The following is a 6,105-nucleotide window of genomic DNA, read 5'->3' as shown; positions in this document are numbered from 1 at the left end:
AGTTATGTCCAGTTGACTTATTGCTCCCTTTGGTTTTCGAACTACTTCCTGGTTTGATTTCAAGTAGATTTAGCTGCTCAATCAGATTTTGGTTCTGTTTAACTGGTTCCTCATTGCTGGATTTTTAAACTTACTCGCTGTGATACTGCTGACTTGAACTGCTGCTGACCCCTCTTCTCCTTGTTTCATTATAAACTCCAGGTATTTCCCCTAACTCAGGAGATCTGGAAATATAAGTGTATATTGCAAGCTGGAAATTGGGATGAAAATGAAGCATGTTGTATTGATTTTGCTACTACTGATGTTTTAGTGTAGTTCATTGTAATTAATTAAGACCGGACTGTTTGGACTTTTAATTCATAGCGGATTGTTGATATTCATTAATTTGGTATGATTGTATTTGGATGATTAGCTTAACTGTCGATGTTAGCAATGGTATACAGGTAGAAGTCGATTTAGATCTTCGCTTGTAGTTAGTAATTCGACATATGAATGGCTGTGAGCATTTAACTAATGACAGCAGTAGTATGAATTTGGACTTGTTAATTTACTGGTTGAAAACTGAATGTGACAAGATTGCATGCCCAGAAATGTAAAAATCAGATTGAAATTGCGATCAAATATGAGTTTCACGTGTCTAAATTTGAAATCAATTGCTTATTATCCACGCCTAACGTTTAGATGTATAGTCCGGTGTAAATATAGATCGGAATTAAAAGATGTCCATGGAATCGAGCTGTTTGCATATGCTAATCTGAACTCTAGTTTTTGGATAAAATTTGTCACTAAAGCTTGCCCTTGTCGCATTGGGCTTCAACAAACAGTCCATGTGAATTTGTATTTCAAACCTGTTGGATTCAATTCAGTTTCGATTTGGGCCCCCGAGCAGGCCCATTTGATCGATCTTCATCCGAGCTCCATTAAGATTCTCTGTTTTGGGACTTGGTTTGAAGACCTTAGTTCATAGCTTAATGGAATATAAATTGGGCTTTCGAGTTAGGTTGCGGTTCTAAATTAAAAGGTTTTTACCCTTTTGTTTGAATCCGGACTTGAACTTGAAAACCCGAATCTCATATTGTAAAGCCCTTTTAGAGACAAAATGTAATAGAAAAATCATAGGTTCCTTAGGATGGCCTTTAAATAAACCTGAGACGAGCCTCGCTGCATAAAAACACATAAATTGCGGGGCCCTCATTAAGTACTATGTTAAAATCTTTAGCATTCGGGGCGTGCCATTTACCGAATTTCATGGCCTCCCTCAAAGTTAATCATGCGATAGTCGCTTTAGGCGCGAATTTTAATAATTGGACCTTCCTAAACTCGGGTGTGCATTGCATGCAACCCAAATCCGAATCCCAGAACGTTGAATAAGAGGTGTTGAGGATCCGGGTGCATTTCATGTGACGTGATCCAAAAGCACGCTTTTAAACGGCGTTCACTTTTCGTAAAAAATAAATTAAAAGCGGTAAATAATATTAAAATTGCACTATAGGTTTAAACATGTATAAAACCCAGATTTTTAGCCAATTATAATAATTTAAGCAACCGTGCTAGAACCACGGGATCCGGGGGTGCCTAACACCTTCCCTCGGGTCAACAGAATTCCTTACACAGAATTTCTGGTTCGCAGACTCCAATTGGGAAGTCGAAATTTTTCCTCGACTTGGGATTTAAATTAAACCGGTGACTCGGGATACCAAAAGCCCATCCTTTCCCGAGTGGCGACTCTGAAAATAAATAAATGATCCCATTTCGAATAATGTCACTTTAAATGGAAAAACTCCCTTATACATTCTCCTTCGGGGTGGGTGTGTAAAAAAGGAGGTGTGACAACTGCATCTGAAGGCGATGGATACGGACATTACGGATGATACACCGGATCTCATATCAATCGGTACACGAGATTTTTGATGCTACTTATGTTTGGTGGGGTATTGTTCCCAAACACTTCGAGAAACCTAGTTAGCTTGAGATTTTTTCATCATCTTGAGCGGCTAGATGATTTATCTCTTTATAGCTGGGGTGCAGCTGTTCTAGGTTACTTGTACAGGCAGATGTACAGAGCTAGCATGGGCATCCAGCGCGACGTTGCCAGATTTTTGCCGCTGCTGCAGGTGAAAACATAGTCAATTATTTTCATGATTATAACATACATAGTAAAAATACACCTTAATTTTTACGTTCACAACGTATATTAGGTTTTGTCCTGGGAGCAGTTCATGCAGTTCCAGCCACCTCTACCACCCATCGCTCAGGATGCATCACCTCCACCGTTTATCCCTTTAGATAGGAGGTAGGTTGATAGGCGAGGCTACGGATGCGAGTTCGAGGCTCGACACTCTCCCCTATCACAGGGATTTGTTGGATTTGCTTGAGGGAGCGTAGGTACATGTATACTTAGGTTTACTTGGACTGTATTTATATGTGTTGTGTATGTCACACCTCCTTTTCCATTACACCCCCGAAAGGGTATAATAAAGGGAGTTTTTCCAATTAAAGGACAATCGAAACGGGACTTGTTATTAAGAGATTCAGAGTCGCCACTTGGGAGATTTATGGTGTCCCAAGTCACCGGTTTAAAATCCCGAATCGAGGAAAAGAATGACTCTGTTTAACAGTCCGCGAACCAGAAATCCGGGTAAGGAATTCTGTTAACCCGGGAGAAGGTGTTAGGCATTCCCGAGTTCCGTGGTTCTAGCACAGTCGCTCAACTGCTATATTTGGCTTGATTATCTGATTTTAAACAATTATGAACCTATGTGCAAATTTTAACTTTGACCGCTTTTATTCATTTTTTAGAGAGAATTGCAACGTTATTAAAACACGTCTCGAACCACGTCACATAAATGTACCCGTGGCTTTTGACATATTCTAACATCGTTGAGATTTGGATTGGGTCACATAAATGCGCACCCGAATTATGGAAAGTAATATTATTAAACTAACGNCATATTAATGGTAATGAGCAATGGAATCCTGGTACGTTGGATAAGATGTAATGAAGGGCCAAGATTAATTTAATTGACTGGAACTAGAAACGTTGTCGTTTAAGTCAAAGACGGGCTGGACCAGGATAAGTTTGGGCCAATTGGGGCGGGTGTTTGGGGAAAAACACATTGGGCTTGGGTGGAATTAACACAGCCCAAATTCTGACCCTTTCTACTCATTTGTTTTCAATTCTTTTTCCCCTTTTCATTTCCCTAAATTCCTTGTTTCAAGATTAAATAAAAACCTAAAAATACTAATTAATCCTAACTAATTGCCACAATTAACAAATTAAAGAAAAATTAACTCACAAATCACAAATTAGAATTAAAGGTGCAAGATGACTATTTTTTGTGATTTTCCTTTTTTCCTTTTTATAAAATGACCTAGTCACTCAACCAGTCCTAAAATGCAAAGTTAAATCCTAAATGCAAAAATGCAAGATATTTTTGTATTTTTTATGAATTGAAATGCACAGACAAAATGCAAACAATTAACATATAATGCCACAAAAATCCACAAAATTGTAAGCACGCGAGAAATTATTTTGTTTTGAACTTATGGGAGTAACTCATATAGGGCAAAAATCACGTGCTCATAGCTGCCCCTCTTTGCTCGAAAACACGAAGAGTTTTCGTGCAAAGATAAGTGAGCGGATACGAGCGATTTTCGCCCATTTGAATACTCCGTGTGAAGCATTTTTGAAAAGTTTGACCGCACCCTGCTTCTGAGGCTGCCAACATATCCTTGGCTAAAAAGGAATCAGGTCAGTGTAGTTCGGGAAGTTTTGGTAGCTGGGACTACCGGGAGTTGTGATTTCACTGCTGACACTGCTGCTACTGCTTGCTAACCCCCCTTATTACACCATGTCAAAAATAAAAAGAAGCTAGACTAGTCTATGCTCTATGCATTACAAAAATCCTATCTATATCTTCGAACATGCTCTTGTGGTTCTTGTTGCCTTGTTGACTTGTATTCTCCCGGCGACATCCTTTTGTTGCTGCCTTGAATTGTGATCTGCGATGTTTTGCCCTTTCTCCAGGTGGCTGCCTGACTGCTGACTACACTTTGAGATCTTTTCCTTTCTCCGGGTGATGCTTGACTACTGAACTTGAATGTATTCCTCTGTTCTTCAGGCGGGCTCTGACTGCTGACTTGAAATGCATTCCTCTGTTCTTCGGGCGGGCTCCTGATTTCAATAAAAATACACAAAACAAAGAAAATTTTCTGACCCAGTTTGGTGGTTGGGTGCACATGTGGTTGTAAACTAAATCATGTTGCCAAATATCAGTAAAAACTTGAAAGATAAAACTTGAATTGTACTCCCTTGTTCTCCAGACGGGCTCTTGACTGCGAAAACTTGAAATGTATTCCTCTGTTCTTCAGGCGGGCTCCTTATTTCAACAATACAACAAAGAAAATCTCTTGCCCCCGTTTGGTGGCTGGGCATCATACTACCAGATATTATTAAGAATTTGAAAGCTAAAGCTTGAATTGTAATACCTCTATTCTTCAGGCGGGCTCCTGACTGCTAAAACTTGAAATGTATACCTATGTTCTCCAGGCGGGCTCCTGATTGCTAAAACTTGAACGTATTCCTCTGTTCTCCAGGCGGGCTCCTGACTGCTAAAACTTGAAATGTATTCCTCTATTCTTCAGGCGGACTCCTGATTGCTAAAACTTGAAATGTACTCCTCTGTTCTTCAGGCAGGCTCCTGATTGCTAAAACTTGAAATGTGTACCTCTGTTCTCCAGGCGGGCTCCTGATTTCAACAATACAACAAAGAAAATCTCTTGCCCCCGTTTGGTGGCTGGGCATCATACTACCAGATATTATTAAGAATTTGAAAGCTAAAGCTTGAATTGTAATACCTCTGTTCTTCAGGCGGGCTCCTGACTGCTAAAACTTGAAATGTATACCTCTGTTCTCCAGGCGGGCTCCTGATTGCTAAAACTTGAACGTATTCCTCTGTTCTCCAGGCGGGCTCCTGACTACTAAAACTTGAAATGTATACCTCTGTTCTCCAGGCGGGCTCCTGACTGCTAAAACTTAAAATGTACTCCTCTGTTCTTTAGGCGGGCTCCTGACTTCAACAAAACAGATACAACAAAGAAAATCTCTTGCCCCCATTTGGTGGCTGGGCATCATACTACCAGATATTATTAAGAATTTGAAAACTAAAACTAGAATTGTAATACCTCTGTTCTTCAGGCGGGCTCCTGACTGCTAAAACTTGAAATGTATACCTCTGTTCTTCAGGCGGACTCCTGACTGCTAAAACTTGAAATGTATACCTCTGTTCTCCAGGCGGGCTCCTGACTGCTAAAACATGAAATGTATACCTCTGTTCTCCAGGCGGGCTCCTGACTGCTAAAACTTGAAATGTATATCTCTGTTCTTCAGGCGGGCTCCTGACTGCTAAAACTTGAAATGTATTCCTCTGTTCTCCAGGCGGGCTCCTGACTGCTAAAACTTAAAATGTATACCTCTATTCTCCAGGCGGGCTCCTGACTTCAACAAAACAGATACAACAAAGAAAATCTCTTGCCCACGTTTCGTGGCTGGGCATCATACTACCAGATATTATTAAGGATTTGAAAACTAAAACTTGAATTGTAATACCTCTGTTCTTCAGGCGGGCTCCTGACTGCTAAAACTTGAAATGTATACCTCTGTTCTCCAGGCGGGCTCCTGACTGCTAAAACTTGAAATGTATACCTCTGCTCTTCAGGCGGGCTCCTGACTGCTAAAACATGAAATGTATACCTCTGTTCACCAGGCGGGCTCCTGACTGCTAAAACTTGAAATGTATACCTCTGTTCTCCAGGCGGGCTCCTGACTTCAACAAAATAGACAAAACAAAGAAAATTCTCTGCCCCAGTTTGGTGGCTGGGCATCACATTACCGGATATTAATAAGAATTTGAAAACTAAAACTTGAATTGTAATACCTCTGTTCTCCAGGCGGGCTCCNTGATATTACACAATCCATGAAGAATATTGAAATGACTCAATTGCTACCAAATCACAACTCTAATTATATGATGACTACTTCTGCTCACTCTTTGTCCTTCATGCCCAACTCAATCGATGAACATAACGCGCCACATCTTTTATCAA

The sequence above is a fragment of the Nicotiana attenuata genome, unplaced genomic scaffold (genome assembly GCF_001879085.1).
Source record: "Nicotiana attenuata strain UT unplaced genomic scaffold, NIATTr2, whole genome shotgun sequence".
Classification (NCBI taxonomy): Eukaryota; Viridiplantae; Streptophyta; class Magnoliopsida; order Solanales; family Solanaceae; genus Nicotiana; species Nicotiana attenuata.
The sequence above is the reverse complement of the archived record's forward strand: the minus strand, read 5'-3'. Positions refer to the sequence as shown.